This window comes from Gracilinanus agilis, chromosome 4, assembly GCF_016433145.1.
Source record: "Gracilinanus agilis isolate LMUSP501 chromosome 4, AgileGrace, whole genome shotgun sequence".
Lineage (NCBI taxonomy): Eukaryota > Metazoa > Chordata > Mammalia > Didelphimorphia > Didelphidae > Gracilinanus > Gracilinanus agilis.
The window spans coordinates 67,299,977-67,316,587 of NC_058133.1; the positions used below are offsets into that span (position 1 = coordinate 67,299,977).

At 37.7% G+C, this 16,611-nt stretch overlaps 1 pseudogene; it reads left to right on the forward strand.

Annotated features, from left to right (window-relative positions):
• The first annotated feature begins 4,905 nt into the window (after window positions 1-4,905).
• LOC123245898 overlaps window positions 4,906-16,611 on the forward strand; it is an 86,118-nt pseudogene continuing 74,412 nt past the window's right edge.

A 16,611-nucleotide genomic window follows, 5' to 3' on the forward strand; every position in this document is an offset into this window, starting at 1 on the left:
AGAAGGAGTGAGTAAAACCTCATCAGATATGAGGACTTTATCCAACCAGTCTGGTCCAGTCATGGAACATGAAAGAGCATGGAGCAGAGAAGCATGAGGGTGAGATTAAAAGCAATTGGCTTGGCAGATTCACATCATTCCTTTTCTAGAGAGAAGCTAGAACTGTAGGATTATGGGTTTCAGTCTAAAAAAAGAGCTGAGAATGGAAATGGATTTCTGATTACTCTAAAGAGAGTAGCATAAAGGATTGTGAAAGAACACAAGTATTCAGAGGGTCATGAGTATGGTAGTTTTATTCATATGTTTACAAGGATGCAGCTCCCCAAAACTGAACACAATCAGTAGTTTGGGTCTATAGAATGATACATACATCAATTGAGAGTCCAGATCTCTGGGTTTCTGACCTCATATATGATTGGCATTTCTGGGCAGATTCACAGTTATTAAGTGGGAAGGGGACCTTTAGGCAGTCTAGTCAGTCAGCGGATGGCCTGAACTGCAACCAATACCACCACCACTACCCTTCACAAGGTAATTGTGATTGGGAAATTTGCTCAATGGAGCTGATCAGTCATACTTCACATACATAGGAATGGATGAATGAAATGAATGAATGAAACATTTATCAAGGGATAATTGTCCACTAAGACTCCCAAGTCCTTTTCAGAACAATTGCTCCCCATTTATGAGCCCTCCATCTTACATATATGGAATTCATTTTTTTCCACCCAAACTTTATGTTTATCCTTATTGATTTTAATATAATTAGACTGAGCCCAGTGTTCTAGTCTATCAAGATCTTTTTGGAGACTGACCTGGTCATCCAAATACATTAGCTATCCTTCCTAACTTTGTGTCATACAGCAAATTTAAAGAGCAGAGCACCTCTTACTTTAATCAAGATTTTATTTTTTAAGTTGAAAAGTACAATACCAAGTACAGATTCCTGAAGTATTATTCCATTGAAGACCTCTCACCCTGTTGACATTGAAGAATATATTGATTTGTATTCTTATATTCCCCATGTTTATCTTCTCCATAAAAATTATGATACAATTTATCTTTTTTAAAACCATATGCACAGCATTTTCCTCATCTAATAGTTTGGCAATCCTGTCAAAGAAAAGAAATTAAGGTAGTCAGGCATAAACTGTTCTGGAGGAAGCCAAGTATAAGATTCAAATTAATAGCCAACACTCCAAGAATTAAATTTTATAGAGTTCATTAATAATCACTCGAAGTAGAAGGAATAAAAAGGAAATAGAAGTAAAAAAAAAACAACTAACTAACAAAATTTAAACCACGTGAGCAAGTTCTCCTGCCTCTCACCTCACCTCACCCCCACAACATGCTACCATCAAAAGAGAGAGAGAGAGGCGGAGCTACACCATACTTATAACCTCCCTACGTCATCATGTAGCATGAGAAGGAACATGGGATGCTGAGAATCTTAGCTTTCAGGGTAACAGATTCTAATTACACACATGGTAGTTCTTTATCATCACTTTTTTTCCTTCCCAGATATTTGCCAACAAATTCTTTAATGATCTGTTCTTATCCCTGTTCTAAAATTTCCTCAGGAATCAAAATCAAGGTCACTGATCTATAGTTTGCAGTCTTTGTTCTCTTCCTTTTTATTGAATTGGAGCATTTCCATAACTGGGAGTGCTCATCAAATCAATAGTATCATTGTCACTGAGAAGGACCAGGAATGGCAATCCTGCAACTTCACTCAGAATCCCTATGACTCAATTACTTGTCTCCTTCCCTGCTACTATTCTTCAGATATATATATATGTATGTATATTTATATACCTGTCATTTCCATCCTTCCAGTGTCCCTCTTCCATTATACCCTTGCTTTCCAACATGCCCTAATGACATACTTCTTACCAATAAGGAACTGGTCTTCATATTAGATATGTTCCTCTCAAGTATTTCCAACACCTTAGAGTCATAGAAATTTGACTCCCTGAGGAGACTGTGCATCCCTGCTCAACCCTGCTAATACTGGTTGCCCCTTCATTCACATCCCAGTGCCTAGTTCACCAAGAAGTTTAATAACTAGCCCAGAGTCACCTAGCCAATAGAGGCATAACTTGAAACTGTGTCTTGTAGCCTTGTTGCCAACTCTTCATCCACTAGACAATGCTGCCTCTGTTATTGTATACAAATAGTTTAACTATGGAGATTTAACTGAATAGTTATTTTCTTGTGGATACTGGAAATTTGTAATGGAGCTTTATAGCCTTCTTCCACTAGTATAGTTCAATATCTCCTGTTTATATGCTACCATTGAAGAAACTGTAAGAAAACCAACCTCAAACAAGGTATGAACTTTTCCTTCTAAATGCTTATAGTGTAAAAGTAAAATGAAGGAAATTAACTATGAAGTATGGTCAAGTTAAATGCTTGAAAATATTCTTGATCCAAAACTATGATTCTAGCCTGATTGAGATGGATAGTTGGCAAGGTGAATAGAGATCTGAGCCTAGTGTCAGGAAAATCTGAGTTCAAGTTTTCCCTCAGACAGTGACTAACTGTCACCTTGCAAAAGTCATTTATATTCTGTCTCAGTTTTCTCAACTTCAGAAAAGGGATCATAATAGTCAAAGAAAAATGGGAAGGACCTATCTGTATAAGAAATATTTATAGCAGTTCTTTTTGTGGTAGCAAAGAATAGGAAACTGAGAGGATGACCAACAATTGGAAAATGGCTGAACAAATTATAGTATGTGACAGTGATGGAATATTATTGTACTATAAGAAACAAAGAGCAAGATATTTTCAGAAAATCCCAGGGAAGAAAATGACTGTTCATTCAGTTCAATCTAGATAATTAAGCTATTTGTATACAATAATAGAGGCAGCGTTGTCTACTGGATATTGAGTTGGCTAAGAAGGCTGTAAGACCCGGTTTCAATGCAAAGTGAAGTAATAGCACCTACCTCCCAAGCTCTGGTTAGAATCAAATGAGATATCTGTCAATTGTTTAAGCACAATGCCCTGAATATAGTAGGTGATTAATAAATGTTTGTTTCCGTGCTTTCTGACTTGATCAACTATATGAACACTTAAAGTTTCCACTACAAAACTTCTTAGAACCACTTTATTTGTCTTAATATTTGAATCCCCAAACCAAAATCCCCGACTAAATTAGAGCCAAATAGAAAGGGGCAAAGGTGAGGTTGAAGTTTACACAATTTAGCCTCAAGTATTCATGGCTAGGCCACATTAGCTTCATACAATGAATTCTGTCTAGATTCTTTCTCAGTTTCCACAATAGAACTAATAGCAATGTTTGGTGCAATTTTGTATGAAGAATAGGAATAATATATATTTATTGACAGTAATTAGAATCCTGTAATAACTGAGAATACAGAATGGTGAATTTATTAATAAATTTTGCCATAAACTCTCATTTCAAATGAAAGTTTGTTAAGTAGACTTCAAGATATGATTGAACAAAGGATAGGAAGTGAAATCCCAAAAACTATTTATTGTCGAGTTTTTCTGATAGACAAGTCTTAAATAAGCTAAAATCTATCCATTCAGATTAGTGACCTGGTATTATCATACTTAACCTGACATTTGTTTTGTCTTCTAAAAATGCATATAATTTTAGCATTTGCATGGAAAAAACAAATCACTTTCAATGCATTTTTAACTCATGTTACAGGTCTTTCAAATTATTTTGAAATAAATGTGATACAATCTGAAGTGACTTGAGAATTTTTAAAAACTCTTTGTGTTTGGTTATATATATGATTACTTAGCAATGCCAAGGAAGCTGAAATTTGGTATCTAAGCCATGTTTGATAAGTACTAATTTTGAGAAATATTGTTCTATTAGTAAAGAGAAAAATGATTATGAAAATATAAGGTCTCTTCCCACATCCCCACCTTACTCCTCCTCTTGAGTATCAATATTTAGAAGCATATATTATATTTAGATTAATCAAGATAATATTATATTTCAGACCTTAAACATTTTCTTACTAGTTATAAAGAGACTAGAAAATGAATCCTAAATGATGATGGAAGGAAAGAAATTATACATCTTGTTTATCACTAACTTAAGATGGTATTTAATAATGACTTTCATATGCATTCATCTGTAGCCATAGAAACTGAAATCTGAGATTTACTTGTATACTAAGTGCTATAAAATCACATATTAATCTGTTCATCCATCAGTTCTGAGAATATGATCAAATGCAATTATTTAACTAGGAAGATGAGCTATTACTTAGCAGCTATTCAGATGAACATTTACCAATTATCTATAGGTTTGGAATAGAAGAATGTGTTGTACTAGTTTTATTCACTGGTTGTAAGGTTGAAATCATATATACATTGAAAGCATTAGGTGGTACAGTGTAGCACACTGGTCCTAGAGTCAGGAAGTCCTGAATTCAAATCCAACCTCAGATACTTCCTAGCCATATGACCTTGGGCAAGTCATTTAATTTCTGCCTGTGTGAATTTCCTTATCTGTAAAATTAGGGCCAAATGAAATAATAGTCTAAGTGCTTTGCAAAGTTTATAGCTTTATATAAATGCTAGCTACTATCATACATGTGACTTATATATAATGATATATTACATATGATATAAAATAGGGATCATAACAGGACCTACCTCCCAGGGTTGTTGTGAGAATCAAATAAAATTGGACAAATAGGTAGGAAGGTCTCTGACTTCCCTGACCTCAATCCTACCAGATACATAAATATTCCTGAGCAAACAATAGAGTGGACACCACAGAGTCTATGGCCACCAGACCCTGAAGGCAGGACCTTCACCCTCCCTGATAACCAGGGAAGAATTTTGGGAACCAAGCATACTGACCAGACACTTGCTCTATCTCAGGCTGCAGCATCAGGAGAGCAAGATTGAGGAATGATGGCATGCCAGGTGAATGTAGTTGCCAAGGGACTGGGGACCCATCAGCTGTGGACAGGAGAGTGGAATCCCAGGTGCTGCCACAGAAGGAGGTGAGCTTTCCCCTTGCAGTGATAGAACTGGGGGGCAGGGGTCCCTAATTAGAGCACCTGAGGTCAATCACAAACTGAGGCTTAAGTAGGGAATGGGGAATTATACCTGACCCTGAATTGTAGAAACTGGAAGAACTAAATAGAGCCCAAGAAATAACAAATACAAAAAATTCTAAAACCTGAGGCACCATTCCCCAATGCCCTAGGAACCCTGGGACTCTAGCATAAAGCTAGTAATTAAGTCTATTGGCCTGACTGCTAAAAAAAATTTTTTAATGAATGAGCAAAGGAGAAGGAACCCAAATATTGATAGCTACTATGGGACAGAGAAGACCTGGATTCAGACTCAGAGGTGAAGTAAGTGGGGAAAAAACAGGGGTTTTGCTGATTAAACTTAATTAAAACAACTAATTAACTGAGTTCTGTAAAAGGATGTGTAAGTGGTAGGAAGGACATATATCTACTGGGATTAGCCTAACAGGTTTGGGAAACAGTTAGAAGGGGTTTGACAGTTAGAAGGTCAAACTGCCAACACAGGTCCACCTAGCCAGGGTGTCAGAGAAACTAGAAAGTAAATGATCTTGAAAAGAGAGCTTATAAACACAGGTTTAATTAAAGAAAACTATAATCTAAAGGATGGGAATAGGGGTTTCTATACTTCCAGAATGAGGGCAAACCACAGGGTCAGGGGAGGGCCTTATCTACACTGAACTGAGACCTAAACAAGACAGAGCCCAGAGAATAGCAGGACTGAGGTGGGAATCCTCACAGCAGAGTCCTGACACACTCCAGCAATGTTGCAGCTCTTCCAAGACCACTAGCTGTACTCCTTAAGGTGGGTAGATCTGAGAGCTAACCCAGCCCAAGTTGACCTGCAACTCAGGTTGGGTTTAATAGACTCTACCAAAAATCTCCCACAATCAGATGACAGTCTTCCTTCTGGATCACAGGAAATCAGGGTACAAACTCCACTTCCTCTGAGGTCTCCCAAGGGGTCAGTTACAACTTTTTCCCAGCCACCATGGAGTCCATCCCAGAGAGAACAATCACACTTCCTGCTTCCCCATTCCATTTAGAATCCTTCAGCCCTACCTGCTAAGTCTCCTAAAATACTCATTTATTAATCTTCCTCACAACAGAGGACAGTAAAGTAAAAACATCTACTTCTAAACCTACAAAGAAAAATGATACATTGTCATAAGCTCAAAAGGAACTTTTAAAAAACCCAAAGACCAAATGAGAGAGTTTGAGAATAAAAATTAGAAAAGAAAATTAGAGCAATGCAAGAAATTCAAGAAAATTATGAAAGATCACCCAAATGAAAAAAAGATCCAGAAACTCACAGAAGAAAATAATTCAAACTTAAACAACAAAATGCATGTTTTGATTTGTATTCCATCTCCAGTGATTCTTTCTCTGGAGCATTCTTTGTCATAAATTCCTCAGAATTATACTGAATCATTGTATTTCTGGGAATGGCTACCATTTAATCTATCTTGACTTTACTATCTCTATCTGATGCATTTCTTTATAACTATAAATTTTATTATTTTTTTGACTATTTTTCATTTTGTATTTGTATCCTCAGGGGATAGCTTAGTCTCTTGATTGTTTTTGTTGTTGTTCAGTCACTTCAATTATGTCTGACTTTTTTGGGACTCCATTTGGGGGTTTTCTTGGCAAAGATATTAGCATGGTTTGCCATTTCCTTCTCTAGCTCTAGATGAGGAACTGAGGCAAACAGAGTTAAGTGACTTGCCCAGGATCACACAACTAGTGTCTACAACTGGACTTGAACTCATGAAGATGAGTCTTCTGATTCCAAGCCCATCTCTCTCTCCACTGTAGCAGCTAGCTATCATCCACCTTAAATTTAACAATAATTTAATGTGAGTTTGTTAAATGAATTGAATTGAAGCTTCATTCCCCATTGCACATTACCCAATGATCCCAACACACCATTAGCTATTCTTTCACAAGCATACGCCAGGGTAAAACTAATCAAAATCACATGTTCCCTGTGACATTTACTAGCATGTTTTCATATGAGAAAATTGCAATTTGGACACTCATTTTTTTTGAAACTCTAGAGAAACAATACTTGGAGAGGAAACTCAGTATCATGTAAGTTTTAATAACTAAACTATAAAATTAAATGTTTTTCTACAAAAATTCCAGGAAACTTTACAGTCATGAGGACTAAATAATATCTAAACAACTTCCCTAAATATAAAATTATTTTGCCACCACATAATTGGTTTACAAAACTTTTTAGAAGTATAGAATTTTGGTGTGAGAGAGGACCTTAGAAATGATCTAGCTCAACTTTCTCATTTTAGAGGCCAGAAAAGTGACACTCAAGATCAAAAGAACCAGGACTAAGACCCAGGCCTCCTGATCCCAGTTCAGTGATCTTTCCCCTACCTCCCTCGTAACCACTTCCCAAAGCTGTTCTTCTATGCCTTCTCAGTCCAAATTGATCACTGGAAATCCATGCTCCAATACAACTAAGAGAATAATGCGTTATCTCCTTAAACAGACCTCACTATCAATATGCCATGGTCTATAATTTTTCTCACTAGGTTCTTGCCCTCTTCTTGCAGCCAGCATCAGAAATGGTCTGGCAAACTATCCCCTGCTGTCTCCGTGTTGAGCCTGTTCATCACGTTCGAAAAGACTCTCCTTCTGCTGCCTCCAAAATCCTCCTTTCATAAGCTTAAGACCATGTTATCTCTATTTTAGACAGCAGAGAAGCAAAGCCAAGTAATAGATATGTTCAAAGAAATATCCTTCTTCTAGTCTAAGGCATTGCAACAATGGTGATCTTATTGTCAAGTCTAGAAAATGATTTTTTCATGGCCCTAGGTATGGTGCTAAATGTGAAAAAACTACTGGATGATTTTTTTAAATTGCTCCATTGAAAACCCTTGAATGCTAATGAGAAAGGTCTTAGTTCAAATCCTGCCTCAGATAATTATTAGTTATGTGACCCTGGGCAAGTCATTTAACCTCTATCAGCTTCAGTGACCTCATCTGTAAAATGGGGATAAAAATAGCACCTACTTCATAGGATTGTCATGAGAATAAAATGAGATTTTTTAAAGTTCCTTAAAAATCTTAAAATGCTATTTAGGATCTTAGTACAGTTTTAAGCTTTTAGTGCTTTAAGTTTTTTAGTTAATTTTAAATTCTTAAAACTTAAAACTATGTTATGATTTGGGGGGGCACTCTTTGTAAAAACTATTACAATTGCTATTTTCATATTTTAGAAAAAGAGGGACTCAGGTCCCTCCAAGAATTAAAGGCAGATCTGCTAGGTTCAGTAGGTGAGAAAAAAATTAGAATCATTATATTCACATGTAAATCATCAACAAATTATAATTAGGAGAAAAAATGAGATGCCAGAAGAAAAGACCAATGTAAGGGACTGATGTAATATGTTCTTCTGTTTGTGACTTTTCCAGGCTCTCATGAGAAAAACAGGATACAAGAACCCTGAAGAAAAGGAAAAGATCATCACAAGGGACTTGTGTAATATGTTCTATTATTCCCATGTGGTCATAAAAAAACAACACAAGGACCCTAATTATACAGAGGCAAAATTTCCCATTGTGGAAGTGGTACACAAGATTGTGAATCACTAGAAAATGCTCTAAATGCTGGAGATACAAAAATAGATAAGACATTGATCTCAAGGAGCTCACATCCTAAGAAGGAAGTGGGGTAAAATGGCAAGAGAACAACCTCTAAAGGTAGAGAGTTTCAAGTCCTGCCTCTGACACTAACTACCTGTGTAATGTTAGACAAGTCATTTAACTTCTCTGGACCTAACTTTCATCAGTAAAATCAGAAAATTGGAGACTAGATCGTCTCTGAGGCTCCTTTCAGCTCTTGATGGGCAATCCTATAATTTAATGTGCAGTGATCCAGAAAAACTGTATGAATGCAAAGGGTCCAAATAAATTAAAAGGCTGATATAATAACATTTTCACCTACAGGGAGGGAGGAAGAAAAGGAAATACTACAGGATTTCTGGAGGATATGACCTCTTCGGCAGTCCATGAAATAAGTGATGGAAGTTGAAAAATGGAGATGGGATGGGGAGGAAAGAGGCGTTCATTTCAGAAGCATGAACAAAGGCTCAAAGATAGAAGATGGCAGGATGGTATGGGAAGTAGTCCCATTTGACAGTTTGATAAGAATGAATATTTAAGGACAACCAAGTTGGGACCAGATAATGGAAAACCTAGAATGCCTAAGTCAAGAATCAACACTTTAATCAATAGAAGCCACTGAAAGTTTTAATACTAGCTAGTATTTATATAGCACTGTGAGTTTTGTAAAATGTATCACATGTAATCTTATTTAATGGTTATGGGCCAAGTAGATGGTATGATCATAATGGTGCATTAGGAAGAATATTTGGGCAGTTATTTGGGTACAGATTGGTATGAAGATGTGGTTTGGTTATAGATTGCTAAGAAGACAGAAGAGGCAGCTAGGTGGCACAGTGGAAAGAGTACCAGTCCTGGAGTGAGGAAGACCCCTTCCTTTCTCTTCATGAGTTCAAATCTGAACTCATGAAGACATATGCTAGATATGGATCCCTGGGCAAGCCAGTTAATGCTGTTTGCCTCTGTTTCCTCAACTGTAAAGGGACCTGAAGAAAGAAATGGTGAACCACTATAGTATCTTTGCCAAGAAAACCCTAAATAGGGACAGCTATGTGGCTCAGTGGACAGAGAGCCAGGCCAGGAGATGGGAAGTCTTAAGTTCAAATTCAGCCAGAGACACATTCTAGATGTGTGACTTTGAGCAAGTCATTTAACCTTAATTAATTGAATAAGTCCTTACCACTCTTCTGCCTTGAAACTGATACTTAGTACTGATTCTAAGACAAATGGTAAGGGTTTAGAAAAAGAAAAGAAAACTCTAAATGGAGTCACAAAGAGTCAGGCACAACTAAAATGACTGAAAAAAAAAAAACAAGAACATATACTATTGGAGGGGAGTTGGTTAGGAGGCTATTATATTAGTCTAGACAAGAAAAGATGAGTAAAAATGGAATAAAGAGTATGAGTAAAATAGAGATAGAAAGGAGAGGGTAAATACAAGTGACATAGCATAATAGAGTGAAGAGCCCTGCGGATTCTGGAATCAGAAAAATTAGATTCAAATAAAAACTTTTATAATACTCGTGTGGCCTTAAGCTAGTCATGATTTAATCTCCCAGGACCCTAGCTTCCTCATCTGTAAAAATGAGCAGAGTTGGTTAGATGGCCCTCTTCCATCTCTATACTCTCTTATTCTGTGATATTCCCAAAGTAGAAACAACAGGACTTGGCAACTGATTAGATGTGTGAAGTGAAGCAGAGGAAGGATGGGAAGATGGCTCCAAGCTTCTAATACCGGGGTAATGAGAAGATGGTGGTACATTAACAGAAATCAAGATCTAGGCTAGGGGGAGAGGAATGAGACATGGTTATAAAATCCTCCCCATATTGAACATCCTTGGTTATTGGATCAGATGTGAGGAAGTGGGGCAAGGAAGAGAATCAGAGTGGAGCCCCCTGGTTCCTGGGGAATTAAGGCCCTGGGGGATTCTTGCCTTCACACCTCAATGTTTGATAAGTCATCAAAGATTGGAAGAAGTTAGGTCAGTCTTCCTGGCCAGACACACAGAATCCAAAGTTCAAAGAGTCATCAAGGTTAGAGAGAAGCAAGTAGATCAACCAAAACAAAAGCAAAAGAGGGGGTCCATGGAATAGGGAAAAGAATTCCGGACCTGGATTCAGGGGAGACATACCAAGTAGTAATCACCAAGTAACTTTTGCTCTCTGAATCAGTTTTCTCCTCTGCAAAATGGAAATAATAATTTACTACCCACCTCGGAAGTTTTCATGAGAATCGAGTAAACTAATGGAAGTACCTATTTTTTCAAACATTTTATTAAATGAACTATTAAAATGTCATCTCCTTCCAGAGAAAGAACTGAGGGAGCAGAAATAGAGAAGAAAAAAACTGCTTGATCACATGGGTCGATGGGGATAGGATTGGGGATGTAGTAGACTCTAAAGCAGGGGTTGGCAACCTTTTTGGCCGTGAGAGCTATAAACGCCACCTTTTTTAAAATGTAATTTCGTGAGAGCCGTACAGTGCTCAGTGTGTGCTCCTATAACAGCACCTGAAAAAAAATTGACTTTATGGCTCCTGCAGAAAGAGCCATACGTTGCCAACTCCTGCTCTAAAGGATCACCCTAGTTCAAATATCAATAATAAGGAAATAAGTCTTAATCAATGACACATGTAAAACCCAATGGAATTGCACATTGCCTATGGGAATGGGGTGGGAAGGGGGAGCCAAAGAACATGAATCATGTAACCATGGACATTATTCTTTTTTTTTTTAACCCTTGTCTTCTGTCTTAGAATCAATACTGGGTATTGGTTCTAAGGCAGAAGAGTGGTAAGGGCTAGGCAATGGAGGTTAAGTGACTTACCCAGGGTCACACAGCTAGGAAGTGTCTGACATCAGATTTGAACCCAGGACCCCCCCCATCTCTGGGTCTGACTCTCAATCCAGTGAGCTACCCAGCTGCCCCCGAAAAATATTAATTAATAAAAAAATGAAATGAAATAAATAATAAAATGTCATCTCTTCCCTACTATGTACTCTACAATCCAGTGACTCTAACCTCACTCTGTTTCCTCACAGAAAATATTCCATCTGCTCCATTTTTTTACTAGCTGTCCACCATGCCTGGAGTTCTCTCCCTTCTCTGTCTCCTGACTTCCCTGGCTTTCTTCCAGTATCAAGAAGCCTTGCACAAGAAGCTGTAGTGACTTTCCTCTGAGATTATACTAAATTAGCCTATTCTTATCTTGCATGTACATCACCATTTGCATGGTATCTCTTCTATTTTAGTGTGAGCTCCTTCCCTGAAGGCAGGGACTGTTTATTTCTTTTGTTTTGCTATGCTTTGCACCCTCAGTGCTTACAAGAATGCCTAGTACATGAGGGCCAAAATTGATAAACATTTATTGGTGACTCATTAACAAGCTGATATCTTTCTAAGACAAATGTCTATCTATTTTCTGTCTTAGTGTTACGTTCCCAACTGGGTATTCCAAGGCTCAACAATGTGTTTGTTCTAAAGATGGGATCTGATGACTGCTGGGGCAGAAAAGTAAGATTCCTAGAGAATGCTGACAAAAATAATAATTCTTATTATTTCTATTTTTAAACCCTCTCCATTCTCAAGAAGGAGAAGCAGTTGCCCTTTCTCAAACCAACTCTTCATGTGAACCTCAACAAGTCATTTAACCTCTGCCTCAGTTTCTTCATCTATATTGAGATATTAATAGCAAATACCTCCCAGATTTATTTTGAAGATCGAATGAGATATGTGGAAAATATTTGTCAAGCCTTAAAATGCTACATAAGTGCTAGTTATTATTGTTGCTATTATTAGGCAAAATGAAGTTCAAGATAGATAGATTGTGAGATCGAGAAATAGATATGATTAATTATCCTACTCATAGTAATTCCCACTTTGTAGTAAGGCTTGTCAGTACTCTTTCTAGCCTCTGACAAAATAGCAATTAATGAGCCTGGATCTTCTCCAATAAAGTTGCCACTAAGGAAAAAGGAACACCAAATTTGGAGTCAGGCAACTAATGATGGCATAAATCTATCAACTAATATTTATTGAGCATATACTATGTAGAAGCCAATGTGATAGGTCTTCTGAGGCTGAAGAAAGGGAAGAGGATAAGAGCCCTGCCATCAACAAGTTTTCAGTCTAGCCAAAGAGATGACAACAAGCCGTGAAAAGAAAACTAAGATTAGAAAATGGCTCACACTAAGCAGAGCCATGCCTAGCATTTTTATGCCCAAGAGAAGCAGCATGAAACAGTCCCTCAAATCAAGGATGCTAAATGCATTTTGATTCCGAGACCTTAGGGCATAGCAAGGCCAGTGCGGCGATGTGAGGAAGGTAGAGAAATTTGGTTTTAGTGCAATAGTAGGGAAGGGGAGTTGAAAGAAGCAGAGGTTATGGTCAATTGACTTTTTTTTTTTACATTTTAGTTAATTATTATTGCTACCTGGGCACTAAGCACAATCCTGAAGGAATGCAAATACTGTTAGTGCCTCCTAAATTTCAATGACTGACAGCCCTCCTCTGTTATACACAATTTGCATAATCTACACAATACAGGAAAAAAGGGTGATATTGATGGACTTTCTTCTCATGAAATAGAAGAAAAAAAGCTATTTTTTTAAACCCTTACTTTCTATCCTAGTGACAAGTCTAGGACAGAAGGGCAAAGGCTAAGCAACAGGGTTAAGTGACTTGCCCAGAGTCACACAGCTATGAAATGTCAAGGTCAGATTTGAACCCAGATCCTCTTGACTCCATGTCTGGTGCTCTATCTACTGTGCTACCTACCTAACCAAGGGAACAAGTTAGTAAGCACCTATCATGTGCCAAGCACTTTATGGACATCTCATTTGATCCTCACAACAACCTTATGAGGTAGATGCTATTATAATACCAGTTTTATAGTTGAGGAAACTGAGGTAGTCACACAGCTAGTGAATGATGCTAGATTTGAATTCTGGCCTTCCTGACTCCAGGCCCAGCCCTCTGTCCACTAAGCCACCTAACTGCCAAGAAGGCGCTACCTTTCCTGCCAAGGTAACCAAAGAACCCGTGACTAGAAAAGGACTTTGCCAGACTGCAAACCCCAGCAAACCAACTGGTTTTTAACCATTACACCTCAGAAGAAGGGAAAATACGGACCACACGCCACACAATTACCTCTCCCTTCTTTCTCTTCTGATTCTTTTCCCCTTCTCCTCTTTGCTCTTTCCCACATATCATTAAAAGTTTTAAAAGAAACTGGAAAAGAAAAGATCCTACAATAATGACTTCCCATATATGGTGAACATTTGAAAAAGACTGGACATAACGTTTAGAAATAGAAAAGACCTCTAAGGTACAGTAGTTGAAAACTTATCTGAATAGGAGTCTCCTATCTAACATCTTCAGAATATAGTTGCTCATTTTATTTGAAAAGTCCTAAGAAAAGAGAAACCCACAACTTCTCCTTACAGCCAATTCCATTTGTGAATCCTTTTTCTATCATAGTGAAATTTGGGATCTATTTTCTTCCAGCCATTCTTTTTGTACTAAAGCTTTCTCTAGTCTCTGTCTCTGTCTCTGTCTCTGTCTCTCTCTCTCTGTCTCTCTGTCTCTGTCTCTCTCTCTCTCTCTCTCTCTCTCTCTCTCTTCTCTCTCTCTCTCTCTCCCCTTTGCCGAAAAAAAAAAACAGATACTAATAACTCCTTGACATGTATTAGTGATGATTTCCTTCTTCAAACTGAAAGACTAACTGGGGAAATACAGGTACTAAACCTGATTCTCATTAACAGAGAGAAGTTGGTTGTTGGCGTGAAAATTTATGAAAACACTGGAAGGAAGGAAGGAAGAATTCTTTCCCACATTTTGTTATAGAGGAGAAAAAAATATGGCCAAAGTCTGACATGTACCCTATATTTCAGGTAGGCAAATTTCAAAAGTTCCAGAGGAAAGATAGTTAGCATCTCATTAACTAAAATCCTATAGAAATCACCTAAGGATGGATGGGAGTTGCTCAAGAAAGAAATCATGAAGATACAAAAAGAAACAATTCCTCTGAGAAAGAAACCATTACATTTGTCTAAAGAAACATAATTATCACACATATTACCTCTCTCTTCCCTCTCTTCTCCCTGCTACTCTCTCCCATCCCTATTTCCTCTCTCCCACATAATGATAAAAAATATGAAAGAAGCTAGAAAAGAGAGATGCCACGGCAACAATTTCCCATTTAACTTTTGGGGGGAAATGCAGATACAAAGGAAATTCACAATCCAAGTTAGCTTTTTTTCTTTAAACCTTTAAACCATTTTGGAATTGATAATGAGAATTGGTTCCAAGGCTCATCCTGGAAGCTACCTTCACCATTTTATTCCAACATCCTTATTACACCTCCTTTACCATTTTGCATTAGCAGCTTTCTCACTCAAAGATTCCTCCATCCCTGAAGTCCCTTCCTCTAATTAATCATTTCCTCCAAAAACTTCTATTATAAGGGAAGGCTCTCTGGCCAACCGTGTTTACTCCTTCATTCTTCTTTGTGCTCCACTCCTGATTCTTCTTCCTTGGACTTCTTTGGCCACTATTATATCCCCATGCAAGTATGTTTCTCACTCACCCACTTGATTTCTCCCTCCCTTTTAGCTTCCCTTTAGATATTATATGCCCTTCAATGTGTAAACTCCCCAAGGACTTTTTACTTCTTTTGTATCCTCATTGCTTAGCACACTGTCCTGGATATAGTAATTGCCAAATAAATACTTGTTGACTTGTTGGCTTGTTGACTTGTTGACTCTAAATGAAACTTAACATTTCCTTCAACTATGGATGAGCCAATAAAAATTATTCTGAGAAAGGGTCCATAGACTTCATCAGAGGGCTAAAGATATCCTTGACACACAAAACAGTTTCAAAAGCCCCTGAATTAGATGAATTCAAAACTGATTATGTGGGGATAGCTAGGAAGCTCAGTGGATAGAAAGCCATGCCTGGAGACTAGAAGTATTGGGTTCAGATCAGACCTCTGATATTTACTAGTGATCATAGGCAAGTCATTTAACCCCAAATGCCTAGCTCTAACCACTCTTCTACCTTGTAACCAATCCACTGTACTGATTCTAAGACAGAAGGTATGGGTTTAAAAAAAAGAACTGATTGTGTAAAAAGACTGAAGAGCAATTGTTAATGGTTTAGTGTGAATGTGGCAGGAAGTCTCTAGTGGTTTACCCCAGGGATCTGAGGGTAACCTTGTGCTTCTTTAATGTATTGCTCTGTTTTGTTTTTTACCAATGATTTAGATTAAAGAATAGAGGCTAGAAGTGATGACTAACACAGCAAATTACAAAATCAGGATCCAAAAGGATTTTGATAATTTAGGATATTGGATTCAGTCCAATAAGATGAAATTCAGTAGGCATAAATGTAAAGTCTTGTACTTTGGTACAAAACATCAATTTATATAGTATAAGATAGGAGAGGCAAGACTAAACTATAGTTCATCTTAAAAAAAGAACTGGAATTTTTCATGGAAAAGAGTCTCTCCATGATGTTGTGGGAGAGCTTGATATTATCTGGTTCAGGAGGGTATTGTTGTTGTTGTTGTTATTCCTGTTGGCTCCTAGAGGAGCATAGGGCCGCAACCATCTCACGCCAGCGGACTCTGTTCTGGGCAACTTCCCCCAGCTGGGCCCATGTCATTCTGATGGCCTTTGTTTCGTTTTCGGCAGATCTTCGAACTTGTGGTGTAATCTGCCTGAAAGGTCGTTGAATGATTTCAACTTAGTTCTAAAAGTAGCCACCAGGAGTTGATGGTCCGAGGCCACATCTGCACCACATCTTGCCCTAACATCTAGAAGGCTTCTTCTCCACTTTCGGGAAACTGTGATGTGATACTTGAGCAAGTTTCCCACTTTCGTATAAGGTTCTTACGTTCCATGTCACTATTCTGGTTTTTACCTTGGTCATCAGAAGAT